The 17,581-nt window shown below is 43.6% G+C and overlaps 1 protein-coding gene across 1 annotated transcript in view; it reads right to left on the bottom strand.

Annotated features, from left to right (window-relative positions):
* Window positions 1-15,560, bottom strand: part of MIDEAS (mitotic deacetylase associated SANT domain protein) — a 69,855-nt gene extending 54,295 nt beyond the window's left edge. The window contains exon 1 of the mRNA XM_053384064.1: window positions 15,358-15,560. The gene's annotated coding sequence lies outside the window, so the exon portion shown is untranslated. The remainder of the gene's footprint in view (window positions 1-15,357) is intronic.
* Between the last annotated feature and the right edge of the window lie 2,021 nt (window positions 15,561-17,581).

The raw sequence follows: 17,581 nt of genomic DNA, 5'->3' as shown, positions 1-17,581 counted from the left end.
AAGCAGATTCCACATTTTTCACTGTGCAAGTTTTAAAATCTTGAAATGAAGAGAGACATACTTTTGAGAGAGCACATGGCTATTTCTTTAGAATATGCACAATATATGCATCACCCTCCTAACACCACACGCACACAGAGAGAGAACAAGCACCCTCTCCTTATAACATCCTCTCATTTATTTTATCAGCAATTCCATATAACATACTTTAATGCCATACCCTCCAACATTTCTCCAAAGAAAATAGGGGCATCCAAAATGTTCCAAGGGTGATTTGGAGTTCTGAAGTGGTGGGCAGTTAAGCACATACACCTTGCCATTTCTCCACTCAAAATCACTCAACCTACCTGTCCTGAAGAAAATGAGAAAGGGCTGTCAGGGGGACTTTGTTACATGCATCTTGTGATCTCTGTACAACCCCCATTCAGGCTCCATGTCTGCATATAGCCATCTTCTAGGCCTGCAAAAAAATCACTAGATGTTTGCTGCTCTGAGGGACATCTTCTGACTCAGGTCTTTTTGGACCTTTGTGACAGTGGCAGCTCAGGGGAGCAGGATATGCTTTAAACATTCAGGATACTGGAGAGATTACTGTGTATCTTTCCTTGCCAACCAATTCAAGGAGAGTAGTGACAATATATGTACAATAAATCACTCTATGAGGAGGGGAAAAGAAAGGAAGAGGTACTGTAACATTTTGCTGCTCATTGCTATCACTTTCAGCTATACCGTAATTCAAATCTTTGGCTCTAGGCACAGAGTGCAAAGCATGCAGTCCTGAGCCAGAAGAACATCAACGACATGGATATTTCTCTTTTTTTGTGGGGTTATATGTTGATGATGCTTTCCAGAAAGCTGTCACACAAATTTGTCTTCAGCTTTTCATGACTATCAAAACCTCTCAAAACAAGAGCTCAAATGATTTAACTTCAGCAAAAGCTTGCTGCAAGTGCCGGTGATAGCAGATTTGCAGCCCAGTTATATATACTTTTACTCAGAATTTCCCAGTTAAAGCAAGATACACCCCCCCAAACAAGCCTGAGTAGGACTTCACCATTATCTTTGGTGCCAAGAGACTAGCACTCCATATTCACCAAACATTAATCAGTTTGTTGCACTGACAACAATGTTCTTTTTCTATTTCCATGCAATTAAATGCTTTTTGTTTGTTTGGCAACAAACCCATGGACCTCTGCAATAGTTTTCAGGAATTACCCACTTCTGCTTTGTTCACACTGTCACCCTTTAATAATTTTGTGTTCATCACATGAAAATTTAAAGCAACTCATGGTGACTTTCCCACTCAATACGTCTTGTGCAGGGTACTCCTCATAAAGCACCATCACTGAATAGCAACACATTAAAGCTACTGCCCTGCAGGCCAAAAATTGTCTGGTTAGTTCAAATAAATTAACCATAGCACTTTAGTCTTGGGTGTTCACTGTGGTTTGTCAGATCACAATGCTATGATGACAGGAGAAGCTACATCTGGCAGAATTGTCTTTTCTGTTAAATTCTGAAAGGTAAATAAACACTTTCCTGACAGCACAGATACAATAGCAGAGTATTCTACGTTGAGGCCAAGAATATCCTGAATAGCAAAAATCTAAAGCTCCAGGATTTTGATAAAAGAAAGGCAGTGACATTTCAGTTGTCAAAGCCTTCATGCTGTGCCTGACTTGATAAAGTTTCATTGAAATATCTGCATTAAAAAGTCACTTTGGAGTAGGTCACTATGTCCTGCCAATTTATTAGCTCCCCAAAATAGACATGTTGAGTAACTAACCATGCCACTAGACTTTCAGATCCCTTCTGTTTAAGCAACAACATATGATTGGAAAGTGACTTCAATTATACTAAGCTTGCAGGCATGGCCAAACTTGGCCCTCCAGCTGTTTGGGGACTACAGTTCACATCACCCCTGACCACTGGTCCTGTTAGCTAGGGATGATGGGAGTTGTAGTCCCAAAACAGCTGGAGGGCCAAGTTTGGCCATGCCTGTTCCACAATGCTCTTAAGAAGTGGCACATCACCCCAAAAAAGTTGTGTCATGTAATGTCCAAGTTGTTCCTATATAAAAACTTAATTCAAATATTATTTTTTTCCCGTCCCCACTCTTTAAATACTTAGAATACATCATATTAGTTTGTTAATACAATTGTACCTTGATTTACAAACAGAATCCGTTCCGGAAGTCCGTTCAACTTCCGAAAACATTCAACAACCAAGGAGCTTCCTGTACTCAATTGGAAGCCACGGAAGCCACGTCAGACGTTCAGCTTCCAAAGAACATTCACAAACTGGAACACTCACTTCCGGGTTTGCGGCATTCGGGAGCCAAAACGTTTGAGTCGCAAGGCGTTCATCAACCAAGATACGACTGTATTGCTATTAATGACTTGGCCATTAAACCTGCAGCCTAGAAAGCAGGTGATCCTCTGACCGGGTTAAAGCTAAGCTGATCAGTGCCTGAATCACAGGGCCACATAAGCTGCTCAGTGGCTTCAGATGTTATAGAGAAAAACTGCCAGCACAGTCTCCTCTCACAATTATTAAAAGGCAACATCTACATGATAAGCAAATGCTTTGTAAGTGAGTTTCACAACAGTTTATTAAAAAAAATATAGAGTGAAGAAGGTGGCAAGACAAAGGCAATTTTTATTTATCCTACAGTCACTTGTCTGCTCTAATAGGTGGAGAAAGAATTAATTGATGCTTCTCTGCTGCAACTTCTCTTATCCTTCAGTTCTCTTTTTCTTTCTTTCTTACTGGGGCTCTCTTACACAGATTTACATCTAATGCGCATGGAACCCTTTCACGTAGCGTTGTTTGCTTAGAAAGTCCAAAGAGGCTCCTGCACAGGAAATATTATAGAATGCAGCCTATTCTCCTCTCCTATCCAAGATACATTTTGAACATTATCCTCCATCATCAGCAGACAATGGAGGAAGAGATTGCATAGGGAGCTGCAGGTCCACGTTTGTAATATCTGAAGCTGCTATGAGTTCCTGAAAGGAGGGACAGGATGCAAATGTAGAAGAACTGCGAAGTCTTCCAGTTTTTATTAATGTCAAATATTTATCAAGAATGAACAAGAAGACCACTGAGTCTCTCTCCAAATCACATTACAATTCTGTATTTCTTGTATAAAACTTAGTTATTTTAACACTTCTCCTCCTCAGTTGTTTTAACACCTAGGAAAAGAAACAAGTGCAACAGCTTGAGGACTTTTATACGTCAGATAAAATATGAATGCAAAATGCCCAGTCGATATATAATCAGCATACATTAGTCTTAAGATTTGGACATTGTGTACTTAACAACTCTAATGCACTCTGTCATACAGGAGAAAAACTGTAGCTCAGTAACAGAGCATCTGCTTTGCACACAGAAGCTCCCAGGATCAACACCCAGCATCTTCAGGCATGGCTTTGAGAGATCCTGCCTGAAACCCTGCAGAGCTGCTGCCAGTCAGTGCAGGCAGTATTGAGCTAAATGGACCAATGGTCTAACTCAGTGAAAGGCAGATTCCTATAGAGGGTATGCCACTAAGTTGTCCTTGGCGTAAACCCATTCAAACTAATAGATCCAAATTAGTTTTGTTTATTAATTTCAGCAGGTCTACTCTAAGCTGAAAAATGATCTATATTCTATAACATAAGAAGAGCCTGCTGGATCAGGCCCAACAGCACATCTAGTCCAGCATCCTGTTCTTGCAGTGGCTGAACAGCTGCCTCTGGCAAACCCCCAGCAGAACCCAATCTGAAGAGCACTCTCCCTTCCTGTGGTTTCTAGCAACTGATATTCAGAAACACAACGATAAGATGATTATTTTACAAGGTAGTGATAAGAAAAAGGAGACTATGGGTTGTGGCGCACATCTCACTTTCAGGCCGAGGGAGCCAGCGTTTGTCCACAGATAGCTTTCTGCATCATGTGGCCAGCATGACTGAACCGCTCTGGCGTAAAAGGACAACATGGAAACTCCATTTATCTTCCTGCCACAGCAGTACCTATTTATCTACTTGCACTGGTGTGCTTTCGAACTGCTAGGTAGGCAGGAGCTGGGACAGAGCAACAGGAACTCACTCTGTCACAGGGATTCGAACCGCTGACCTTCTAATCAGCAAGCCCAAGAGGCTCAGTGGTTTAGAGCACAGCACCACCCGCACCCCAAGGTAGTGGTGACCTCTGATGGCACTGGAGAGACAGTGATGTAAAATGTCTTTTCCATGTTGCTGTCAGCACCAGTGGGTATGTTTTAACTAAAAGTATCATGCACACCGGACGCGGGTGGCGCTGTGGGTAAAAGCCTCAGCGCCTAGGGCTTGCCGATCGAAAGGTCGGCGGTTCGAATCCCTGCAGCGGGGTGCGCACCCACTGCTCGGTCCCAGCGCCTGCCAACCTAGCAGTTCGAAAGCACCCCCGGGTGCAAGTAGATAAATAGGGACCGCTTACTGGCGGGAAGGTAAATGGCGTTTCCGTGTGCTGCGCTGGCTCGCCAGATGCAGCTTTGTCACGCTGGCCACGTGACCCGGAAGTGTCTCCGGACAGCGCTGGCCCTCAGCGTCTTAAGTGAGATGGGTGCACAACCCCAGAGTCTGTCAAGACTGGTCCGCACGGGCAGGGGTACCTTTACCTTTACCTTTTATCATGCACACCATATAAGATAATAGCCCTCCCCCTCCTCGCATGGGTGCTATCTAGCAGTCCAGGGCCAGGCCATACGAGATGCTTTGATTCCTAGAATTAGGCATCTCCTCATAAGGGCAGCTGGACAGTCTGAAGCGCTGATGAGAGGGAATCTTAATGAGTGCTTAGAGAGAGGATGACAGAGAGGGCCTCCTCCCCAATCTTCGGGTGTTGCTGTTGCTGCCACTCACACAGCTGCTTCTGTGCACAATTGAAAGCCAACCATTAAAACCCTGAAAGATTTGAGACTGTGGAAGCTAATGTAAACACCTGTTTCCATATGAACCTTTCCTGCACACTTAGGTCATTGGGAGAGAGGCCTCTGCTTCAAGTGCCTTAGGCAGCCAAACTCAAGAGGCTTATTAACCTCTTTCTTCCTGGGGCAACCTGCTCTGTCCAGTACTTTTTTATTCCCTCAGTTTTTAGTTAGTATTAATACTGCTGACTAATGGGCTATAATTCTTGGCTTGTTTTGAATAGCTGGATAGAAGTCAACTACAGGTGCAGGGTATACATTGAATTAAATAAAGACGACACCAAAACACTCCTTGTTCTTTCTGTTTTAAGTTTAGTTACATGGGGATTTTAACACTCAAATTAGTTAACGCCCCATAGTAGAAGCATATGTACCAATCTGAGCTGGAATTTGAAATGCACACCTCCGCATAGGTATTTTTCCTGTTCTCTTCCAACTCTGTTTAGGCCACAGATGTTTATATTGGTTCTAGCCATGATACAGAACTAAGTCACACAAGTTGCACAAGTGGAATTATTTGAGAAACGGAACAGTAGGCTCCCTGAAGGAAGTACCTGAACCTGCCAAGAAGGCAGACAGGCAAGACATGCAATTCTGGGGAATATCTGCCTGGAAAATAAAAGCCCAAGGGTTTCTGAAGCAATCTAGTTGCCAGAACAAATAACACATCTGTATCACTGTTGCTAAAATTCCATAATTCAATTGCACTGCACTGCAGATGTTCGACCAACCTGCTTCAGTGTCTAGATTTTGTGGGTGTGGGGATCAACTATGTGCTGATTATTACATGTACTTGCACCTTAGTCCCAGGCAGTGCAAAAATGTAGCTCTATGTTCTGATGGAAGACAGGAGTGCCTGGCGTGCTCTGGTCCATGGGGTCACGAAGAGTCGGACACGACTAAACGACTAAACAACAACATGTTCTGATGCAGAATTTATTTATTTAGGACCTATTCATGCCTCCTTCCCCAAACAGCATTAATTTACACCCACAATAAATACAGCAAGATTCACACTGCCCCCTCAGTGGGATTTAATATTACTGTTCTTTCTCCGTGCTTCTTATGCAAATAAAAGAAAACAGTGACTATTCTATAATTTCTTGCACTGAGCAATTGGCAAACTACAAGTAACATATATACACATAACAAAACCTTGATTTTATTTTTTTTAAAAATGAGAAGCAGCCTTGGCAGAGGCGGATTTAGGGGAGCGCAACTGATGGGCCCACACTGGGCACTGAGCCAAGAGGGCACTGCAACAATGATTTGGATGGAAGGTGAGGGGCAGGGGGGCACCAAATGTTGGAGTCCCCCAGGGCGCCACTGAAATTTGAAGGCCCGAAGTCCACGACTGGTCTTGGGAAGCTTTGATTTTGTGCAGACGGATGGCAGACACCTGAGTGGAGTTGATGGGATGTGTAGCTGGAAACACCTTGAGGGCACCAAATTGGCCAAAGCTGCTCTAAAGAGTCCAGGGAGTCTTCCCATTCTATCCTCAAAAAAGTCCTCTACGGTATGCCAGGCTGAGAAATAATGACTGCCATTGACATTGCTAGCCCCAGACTTCTTCTTTTTTTAAAAAAATATTTTTATTCATTTTTATACAATCAATTCACGTTTTATCACACATTCATCAATTTTTGACTTCCCTCAGTTTCTCTGCCAATCTTTTGTTTACATTTATATTGTTAACGCATTTCTAAGCTAGCCCCAGACTTCTTATCTGAATCATGCCACCCCCCCCCACACAAATAAAGCAACCCCCAAAGTTGCTGTAATTACAGCTCCTGAAAGGGGGGGGGGGACATTGCAATCCACCAGAAGCAATATTTTCATGTATCTGTGGCTGCTTTCATGTGGTAGTTTATTCCGTTTCCCTAACTGTAAAATTTTGCATAATATTTCAGCTTTCACATGACATAAAAAGTCACTTTTGGAAAATTAATTGAATATATTGCATGTTTAGCTCTGATTTCTGTGCCATTCGATGCCGGGGCGGGGGGGAAATCCTTAACTCAGAAAATTGTGGGAGTAAAGTGATTAAAATTGCGGCAGTATACCAGCATACAGTTCTTTCTTGTTATTTTAATGGAAGAATCATTAGGTGAAAAAAGTACCGTACGTATGTGAAGGAGGGGGGTTAGTGATATTGTCCAATACTGTTTGTTGTTGTGTCACACTGTGCCCACTGGTCTGGTTTAAATTTAGTTTAACATGCTGGGATATTGATCAGAAGTCCACAGCTACAATAAAGGGTCTGAAAGCCACATCTTATGAGGTACAGCTGTGGGAATTGGGTATGCTTAGCTTGGAGACTGAAAAGAGATGTGATAGCCACCTTCAGATATCTTAAGGCCGTCACATGGAGGATGCAGCTTGTTTTCTCCTGCTCCAGAGGCTAGGACCCAAACCAATGGATTCAAGTTACAATAAAGATCTTCCTGGTGCTTAGCTGGAATCTCCTTTCTGTCAGTAAGAGCTGTTTGACAGTGGAACAAACCCCCACAAGAGGTGGTGGACTCTCCTTCCTTGCAGGTTTTTTAAGAAGAGGTTGGATGGCCATGTGTCATATACAGTATGGTCTAGTTGAAATTCCTGCATTGCAGAGGGTTGTACTAGATGACTGTGGGGTCCCTTCCAACTCTACAGTTCTATCATTCTATCATTCTAATGCAGTATCTCCTATATCTGTGTAAAATATCAACTTGTATTATTTGTACAGGTCTGCAGATTGGGAGGGTTATTATGGTACTATTCCTTGGATTTGAGAGTCAAAATATAAGACCACCTTTTTAGATTTAAAGGTGTTTAAAATTCATTTTAAATATATGGCTAAATACTAGCTCACCTTGATAACTGGCATTTTAAAACACATCAAAGCATGCTGGCCCTTTATTTATTAGCAAATATGAGTGGGTCAGCATGTGCCAATATTAATAAGTGTTTCGGTCATTGCCTTCAGCCTCAACTGCATCTGTTTCATAATGCCTTCAAACAGAGGCAGCATGTAGTGAAGCAATTTCCAAACTCACTTTGTACAACAACAACAACAACAACAACAACAACAACAACAAAACAACAACAACAACAACGTACTGCTATTACAACTGCTGTGCAACTGAAGACCAAATAAGAAGTTTAAATGCTCTCCAATTATATTGACTAGATAGCCCCACCCCCAATATAAATCAACATTATTTATTTAAGACTGATCCAACTATACCATACTCTATTCTAGGAATGGCAAATGTTACTAAAATTCATAATGATTTATAAGAGTATTGACAATCTAATGGCCTGTGGACACAATTGGTTACACTAATTTTGCCAGGGATGGATGAAATGTTTTCCATTTACTTCGATCTCTGATGTGCTCCAAAAGTAAGCCTGAAGCATAAGTAAGCTGAAAGTGAGCCAGGAATCCATCGAGATGAGGAGCTCCTGACTCACCTCTTTAGCATTTTGAGAAATGTCATGATCCTGTACTTCATGTAATTGTATACGGTAGCCATAAAGCAGTACTGTAACAGGAAACCCATACCTGTGGACCAGGAGTGTCCCCCTCTTATACAACAACACAAATGGTCCATCAGAATCCTACGCCATGTCCTAAATACATTAGGAGAAGGCAACATTTTTGGGCAACATTTGCAAACCCAAGCAACTGTCATGGACATTGTTTCACACCACAACTATCTTGGCAACCCCTGAGTTACATCTTTACAGCTGGATTCAGTGTAAACAAAGAGAAACAAGGCCTGACCCATCACAATTCACCATAATTTAGCAGCCTAAAAACTGGATACATTTTCTACATAATATACACCCATTAGATCCAACCTCAACGGCTCCCACTCCTCCAACATCACACCAGCCATGTACATTTGGTGCCGGTTCCCCACCAAGGCAGTTGCTCCCAAGTAGTGTCACAATACATGTGTGTGGTGTGTGAGCAAGAAAGAGAGGGAGAGGGAGAAGAAAGGAAGGAAGGAAGGAAAGGTACTTGGGAAGCAGCCTTAGCCAGGCCTCCCTACTTAAAAGTTTCTCACAGTTCATCCCCAAGGACAAGCAACCCACTTGTCTACAGTTTTCAGCATGTTGGTAGCAGCAATTGAGTAAGGGTTGGCATCAACCCTTTGAGCTCAGCCCTGGAGCGGTGGGGGCGCCAGCATTTTTGTTGAGCACTGCCTCACACCAGTGACTTGTGGATGAGCCAAAACAGGGTGTGTCTGAAGCTTCCTGTTACAGAATGGCAAGCTCCAAAAAAATATGAAAACAAGTCCTAAGATGCATTTGAACACAGGTTATTATCCCATTTAACCACCACGTCCCTGCTTTTGACATGGAGAGATCTGAAGGCAAGGAGCACCAAGCAGGGAAACCTGATCTTCACACTGCACTACAGCATAGCTGTCAATTTTCCCTTTTCTTGCGAGGAATCCTATTCAGAATAAGGGAATTTCCTTTTAAAAAAGGAAAAAATTGACAGCTATGTACTACAGTGGTACCTCAGGTTACAAACACCTCGGGTTACAAACACTTCAGGCTACAGACTCTGCTAACCTGGAAGTAGTATCTCGGGTTAAGAACTTTACCTCAGGATGAGAACAGAAATTGCCTGCCGGCGGCAGCAGGAGGCCCCATTAGCTAAATGGTACCTCAGGTTAAGATCATTTTCAGGTTAAGAACGGACCTCCAGAATGAATTAAGTTTATAACCAGAGGTACCACTGTATGGAAGAATGGAACAATTAATTGAAGTTTGAGCCTGGGCTCCTCTGGTTTAAACCTCCAGGAATACAGACCTTCCCCCCCCCCCCCAGGCAGATTGTCTATGAGTCTTGGTTTTAAAATTATTTATGTAAAAATCAACCCAATAGACACATGCAGGGGGACTTAAAATATTTAAGATCAGCATACAAATACCCAGTCACACAGTTCACCTAGATAACAAATTCATTTATTTTTAAAAGAAAAAAATAGTTTCTAGTCCATGCTAGTGAAACCAGAGGAAATACTGGAAATATGTGGCCAGCATGTTAAGCCCTCAAATGCATCAGAAACACAATAACTGTAACTGTATCTGACTCTCTTGGGTGGAGAGCGGGCACTCCCACAGTTATATAGCATTACTCAGCAAACACTGCACTCCCAGTCTAGTTTAGGAAGCCTGGCAAAATTTACAACACAGGAGTCAAGCACATCTAGGGCACTGGTTAACTTTGTAACTTTTTTTTAAGGAGGTACCTTTGCACTTAAGCTTTTATGAAAATGGTACCTTCCAACCTGAGGATCTTTTCTGTAACACCCGGAAATGTTAGTGGCTGGCAGTAATCACACAAAGTTCATGGAAACCTTCTATATTTCCAACAGCAAAGGTGTGCAGATTACTTGTTTAGTGGGTCAGCCCTGTTAGCTCTGAATATGTTACCTGTAGTTTCCCGGCTGAATTTCATTAAGATATCCAACAGTCCTGCTCCTGGAGTGAAATTTTATTCCAGCGTGTTTCACAATCAACATGTTTTGCAACTCTTGAACACGCTTGCCCTTTCAAAGTCCCACCAAGGCTGGAGCAACTCAAGATCTCAGAATTCAAAAGGTGCTGTGCTCCTCTTCAAAATGAAAGGATGCAAACCATGGGACAACAGTTCAGATGTACCCCCCTCCCCCAGTTTTCCCAATAGAAGCTTCTAATCCTTCATTTGATTGTTTCTGGCCTGGGGAAGATCCCTGAATGGGAGACTATTGTCCTCCCCACTCCCAGCACGCATCAGGGTACAGAGCGGGAACAGAATCATTCGCTTTCAGATCAACAACGTACCTTGAGCCATTCCTGCTTCTCTGCCTTGAAACCTTTGTTCATTCAGTGTGGTGTAGTGGTTAGAGTGTTCAACTAGAACCTAGGAGACCTAGGAGACTTAGCCATGAAGCTCATTGGGTGACCTTGGGCCAGGCACTGCCTCTTAGCTAACCTATCTCACAGGGTTGATGTGAGGCTATATAGTAATGGAAACAGGGGGGGGGGGGCGCGACTCTGTATGTCACTTTGAGTTCCTTAGCAAAGGTGAATCTAGTACAGGGGTCAGCAACCTTTTTCAGCTGTGGGGCCGGTCCACCGTCCCTCAGATCATGTGGTACGCTGGACTATATTGGGGGGGGGGGAATGAATGAATTCCTATGCCTCTCAAATAACCCAGAGATGCATTTTAAATAAAAGCACACATTCTACTCATGTAAAAACACCAGGCAGGCCCCACAAATAATGCAGAGATGCATTTTAAATAAAAGGACACATTCTACTTAGGTAAAAACACACTGATTCTCGGACCATCTGCGGGCCGGATTGAGAAGGTGATTTGGGCCGCATCCGGCCCAAGGGCCTTAGGTTGCTTACCCCAATCCAATACATAAATAGGGGCACAACCACCAGCCCTTGAACTCACTCCTCTAGCTCTCTTTTTAACAGCACTGTGATTTGCAGGAATTAGCAGGCAATCAACCATGCCATTAAAAACCCTTGATTATTTCTGCCAAAGAGAGAAAGGGCTATGCAAGGGAGCTTGAAACCTTTACTGCAGTCAGTGCTGCCATGCTTGGCAAATATACTAAACTACATGAAGAAGCCCAAAGTGTCGCCACACCACTACAACCCCAATTGAAATGTGTGGCGGTGACATGATCAAAAGGAGGGTTCTCTGCATAGCAATTTGCTCCCTTGATTAGCAGCTCAGCACACAGAAGCAGCTGCCACATGTAGCAATGCAAAGCAGTCTCTGTGAAGCAGCTCTGTGGTGCACCTGGTCTGTATCCACTCTCAGGGCACCTTTCACACTTTAGGGCTGCCAAATGCCCCAAAAGTTGGTGTGGTCAAAAATAAATCGGTAAAAGGATTAATCATGCATGCAGCACATTTCAAATGTTAAGAAACAAAAATCACACACGTAATTTCAACAACTTTCATAACAGTCCTGGAAGGTAGACCTGCGTCTTGGAATAATGGCTTGCCTATGGCCAAGTAATTAGTATGTGGCGAAGACAGCATTAGAACCCAGGAATTGCCAGCTGCTGCTTAAGAGTCATGGAATTGTAGAGTTGGAAGGGATCCCAAGGGTCATCTAGTCCAACCCAACCTCTCTATTAGGACTCTCCAGGCCACCACCACCTACCCAGCCACCCATTACTAGCTGTTTTCCACTCTCATTGGGTATTTTTGCCTGTCTAGAATGTGTTGTTGAACTAAAAAAAAGTCTCTTGCTTCCAATTGCTCTACTCAGTTTTGCCTGTGGCCCCTCCCAGCACTGCCATGCGGCCTCCAGAAGGTTGCTTAGAAGGGAATGTAGCCCTAGGCAAGTTTCCCTAACCCTGGCCTATGCAAACAAGAACTACAGCCACAATATTAACACATGCTTTACCGTATTACAATTCACCGTTCCTCCATGCACACGCACCCTGCACCAAAGTAAGCCCTTCTCAAAGTTCCTATTTTATTTCCCAAGGCTATGCCAATTTCACAGAGGGTGGCAGTGGAGCAGAGCAGAGAATCATTTTTAATCTTCACTATGCAATCGCTTTGAGCACTCTGCTTTCAAAGCTTCCTGAAATGTTAAGATTTTCTTCCAGGACTGTGTTGTCTTTTTTCCTCTAGGGCTTTTATAGGCATATAATTTTCTTGCACCATTCTTTCTCTTCTCCTTTCCTTTTTTGTAAGTGCAAGTACAACCTTAAATGCACATCTTCCACCTATTATTGGGAAGACTCCAAGGAGGATCATATACTTGAGGTCAAGCAGGAACTTGGCAGCTACCTAAGGAGCAATTTATCAGTTCTTTATTTGCAGCGCAAATCTGCCCCCCTAGTAGAGACAGGGTTTTGCACAATCCTCTTCATGTACTCTTATGCAATCACCCCCAGAATATTAAGAGATACGTGTCAGCTATGCTTGTGAGATCCTCATGGTTTTTATATGATGCAACCAGATAAAACTTTTGATCAGACTGCACGTAATACCCAGAAACCATATCTGCAATAAAGTGCTGAGTGCACTTTGATTGCAGGCACTCATACACCAGCAGCAATTTTTATTTTCAAAAGTGAGAGGCATACGGATCAGCTGGTGCGTCAGTTGATCTATAATGTAGATCCGAAACATACAGTGACTAAGTTTCTGTTGCACATTCTGTCTTGCATTGACAGTACTGTGGAGCTCACTGAAAGATACCCAGATGCACTGTTAAGGTAGCAGTTGCAGTAACAAAAACTTAGAAGCAACTTCCCACGATACAGAGGTAAACAGTCATGTGTGTCTGGACAGCTTGTTCAGACTGCAGTTATCATTTTTGTTTTGCTTTTCTTTCCCCAACACCAACACCTCTTTGCAGAAAACACAGGAAACTGCCTTATACTCAATCAAGCCATTAGTCCACTGAGCTCTGTACTGTGTGGCTCATCAGTATTTCAGATTGGAGTCTCTTCTAGCTGTACCTGGAAATGCCAGGGACTGAATCTGGGGCCTTTGCATTGAAAGCAGATGCCCTTCTGCTGAGAAACAGCAGCTCCCTTCATCTGTCTCAAATTTCAGTAAAACTTTTGTTTTATCCATGCTGATAATACGTATCAATAATACATATAATACAATACAATAATACGTATACAATATCACAGCAAGCAAGAGCTCAGGGCAGAATTCAACAGAAAAGCAAAGCAAAAAACATGTCCAATGTGCAGCCTGCAAGCCTAATACATCCAAAATAAACCTTCATCCAGGCTTATCATAAGACTTGGATTGTGCAAGGCACAGTCACATATGCAAGTGGGTGTTTGGACAGCTTTGTCGACAAACTGCCAAAGTACCCGTCCTTTACAGTTACTGCATGATTAACAGCACACAACATCTGCCAGAAGTGCCGTGCAACAAGCTTTTGTCCTAAAGGTGTCTTTTTGTTTTGTTTTGTTTTACATAAAAAAACCAGGCCACGACGGGTGCGGGGAGCTCGTTTATTTTTTTTTTTTAATAATATTTTTATTGAACAATTTTTAATATAACAAAAACAAAACATACATAAACAAACATCAGACAATAATAAAACATAAAAACAAGTACCATTTCATAACCCAATTTGTAAACCTTACTTCCTCGACCTCCCCTTACTTCCCGTTTCTGTATTCCAAATTCTTACAGTTATTCAGCGAAATCTTGCCTTATTTTATTATAAATTTATAATATTCACCCTTATTCTCTTTATCATAACCCTTACTGATAGTAACCATTTATTTTAATCCAACATCATTCTAACTGTCACCAATTTTATAATGTTTCTTTAAATACTCCTTAAACTTTTTCCATTCTTCTTCCGCCGCTTCTCTTCCCTGGTCTCGGATTCTGCTCGTCATCTCCGCCAAATTCATATAGTCCATCACCTTCATCTGCCATTCTTCCAGTGTGGGTAGATCCTGTGTCTTCCAGTACTTTGCAATGAGTATTCTAGCTGCTGTTGTAGCATACATAAAAAAGGTTGTATCTGTCTTTAACACCCCCTGGCCGACAATACCCAAGAGAAAGGCCTCTGGTTTCTTGGTGAAAGTATATTTAAATACCTTTTTCAGTTCATTGTAAATCATTTCCCAGAATGCCTTAATCTTCGGGCACGGCGGGGAGCTCGTTTAAATCCCAAAAGATCCTTTGCAGCCTGATGAGACGTCATCATTTGTTGCAAGGAGGCGGGCAAGGCTGCTTCTGTTTCCTCAGCACAGGCTCGTCCCATATTTGGAAGAGCCACTTCGACTCTCTCTCTCTTTCCCACCCCCCACCCCCGCCCCCGGTGCGAAGTCAGCAGCAAGGGCTCGTCGAACAGGACTCTTTTGTCTGCGGAATAAACTTGAGCCACCAGCGCCGGAGTAAACAAACGAACAAAAATGCAAAACGTGGATTGTTGTTGTTTTTTAAATGCACGGGCGGATTTGATCCGAGACGAAATACTACTCGCTAAAAGCCTCTTTTGCAGAGACGCTCGCAGGTTCCGGAGAGGAGAAGCGACAGAACCGAGTTAGTCCGAAGAGGGTGGACTCCAGATTCTCCCCCCAAACTTCACACACACACAAAAAAAGTTTAGTCGGCTGCTGCTGCTGCAGCTGCTGTCACTTGTGCCCGAGCAACGCCGTTTTCTCCGCCATCCCAGAAAAACTCCGGATCCCCATTCTGTCTGCTCCACTTCACATCTACCCGAGCCAAACCCAATAATCCACTTGCATCTCTCTCTGTATTTCTCTCTTTTGGAAGTGGGAGGCGGAGCGGGTTGGAAGTAACAAGAAAACGAGGAGATCTCCTGCTACACTACCCAGACGATATTAATCCAGGCAGCAAAGGACAAGGAAACAAACATCCAAACCGAGCGCGAAAGTTTTGCTCACCTTCAGTCGCAGAGAGTCGCTGCAACAAGTCCTGTCCTGAGTCAAGTCCGGGGCAGAGGAGTCCACTGCCAACAAGAAGCCCAAGAAGAAACGGGGGCGGGGGGGGTCCTGCAGGCAACCAAACCCCAACTTTTGAGTGCCTTTCGCTAGGATTGTGGGAAGGCGTCACTTCCTAGCGCGGTAAGTAGCCGAGGGGTGGATGCCAGAGCAGGCCCTTTAAAAGGCAGCTCCTCCCTCTGCTTGCTTCACCCGCCCTGTGCAGCCTCAGCCACAGAGAGGACTGCTGCTGCTGCTGCTCCCCTCCTCCCAAGTATCGTCTAAGACTCAGGCCCCCTTTAACCTTCAGGGCGAGGCGCTTGTTTCGAACCCACGACATGTTAAAATGAAAGAGAGAGAACGCAGCTTCAGATTCCTATTGCACGCATTTGTAAAAAGTAAAGGGAGAGAATGGAGAAAGCCCTGGGGTTTCAGCCAGATGCCCCTGGAAAGCTTGCAGAAGCATAGTGGAAACAGGAATCCTGTTGATGGCTTGGAGTGGGGGGGTCCTGGTACTGTCATCACCTTCCAAGAGATGTCCCGCTGTGCTTCTGTCATCCCCATCGAAAATGCTAGGCCTGCCTAGGGCCATAGCCTTTAAGAACTAGGAGGGATAGTTGGTGTGGATTGCAGTTAATATTGTGTGTGCATTGCTTCTCAAATGTGCAGTCCCTTGGCAGATCAAAGCCCTCCCCAGCCTCCGCTTAGGCTCTCCACTCTGCAGGAAGGTTGGCGGGGAAAGCCAGCATCTCTCTCCTGCAACCCAATTTCCCCAGTTCAGCATCCTGCTCATTTCTCCTTCCTCTGATAGAGCCAGCCAATCCAGCCCCAGTCTCAACAGCACTGCAGGGCTCATGACTTGTTGTTTAGTCATTTAGTCATGTCCCACTCTTCGTGACCCCATGGACAAGAGCACGCCAGGCACTCCTGTCTTCCACTGCCTCCCGCAGTTTGGGCAAACTCATGCTGGTAGCTTCAAGAACACTTGAATAACTTGAAGCTATGAGCTATGCCGTGCAGGGCCACCCAAGATGGACAGGTCATAGTGGAGAGTTTTGACCAAACATGATCCACCTGGAGCAGGAACTGGCAAGCCACTCCAGTATCCCTGCCAAGAAAACTCCATGAACAAAGACAACAGGGCTCATGACTACTGCCTCCTATAACAGCATTTATTTATTTTTTATGCAGCTGTTTTGTGCAAGGGCAGTTCTGCACAAGAGAGTTGCTGTTGCTTTTCTTTTAAGCACCATGCACGATGTGCCTTTAGCAGCAACCAATGGAAAGGGCAGGCTGCATCTTTTCCTTTGGACTGATGGAAACAAAGTGGAAGTAGGGATGTGGCAACAGATGGCACCCAGTAAAATCTTACCGTGCATGTAAAAAAGGCCAACGTGCAACCTGCATAATGCACTTTAGTGCACCAACAATCAAGTCATATGCAATTTTTATTGGCTCCTTCCTTTTACTGGATTATCTGTGGGATGGGAAAATCTGCATTTAGTGGGCAGAAATGTGGGGTGCCTCTTGGATGAGGATGACGATGACATTGTGTGGATACCGAAAGAAAAAGGAAGGACGGGGAGCAGCTTCAAATCCACATTAAACTTCAGTGTATGAATGACCTCCAACTCTAACCCTGTCTTGGAAGTCCCAATTACTTAATATACACGTATGGTAAGGAACTCGGTGAAATAACCTCAGCATAGCTATACTTATACTAACACTAAAAATATACTTATATATTTTTATTTATTATTAAGAGAAACTGAATACCTTCTTTCCTACTACAAATCATGTCACCAGCATTTATTCTTGCACAGCTCCCTTGCAGGCAGTCTCTCCATGCCTTACATTTCCCCGTTTAAACCCAACATCAGATTTTTCTTTTCTTTTCATTGCAGCAGCTGTTGTTGCCAGGCTGTCCTCCCTGTTGCTATGATTTGCAAGGCTTGTGTATTTTCCAGTTCATGATTGTCTTGGATGAACATTGTTCATTCCACACGTACACCCCACCTTCAAGTAATACCTTCCATTTTTGAAATAAACAAGAACAGTTTAACAAACAAAAAGCAGTTTCTGGAAACACAGAATAGTCTGTTCTGGGAGTTAGCATTTGTATCCTCAAATAACCTCTCTAAAATGTTTGGATGGAGCAGACTGAAAATTAAAGTGCCATGCAATTTGA

The sequence above is a fragment of the Podarcis raffonei genome, chromosome 1 (assembly GCF_027172205.1).
Source record: "Podarcis raffonei isolate rPodRaf1 chromosome 1, rPodRaf1.pri, whole genome shotgun sequence".
NCBI classification, from domain to species: Eukaryota; Metazoa; Chordata; class Lepidosauria; order Squamata; family Lacertidae; genus Podarcis; species Podarcis raffonei.
Note: the sequence above shows the minus strand (reverse complement) of the source record. Positions and strands in the feature narration are given on the sequence as shown.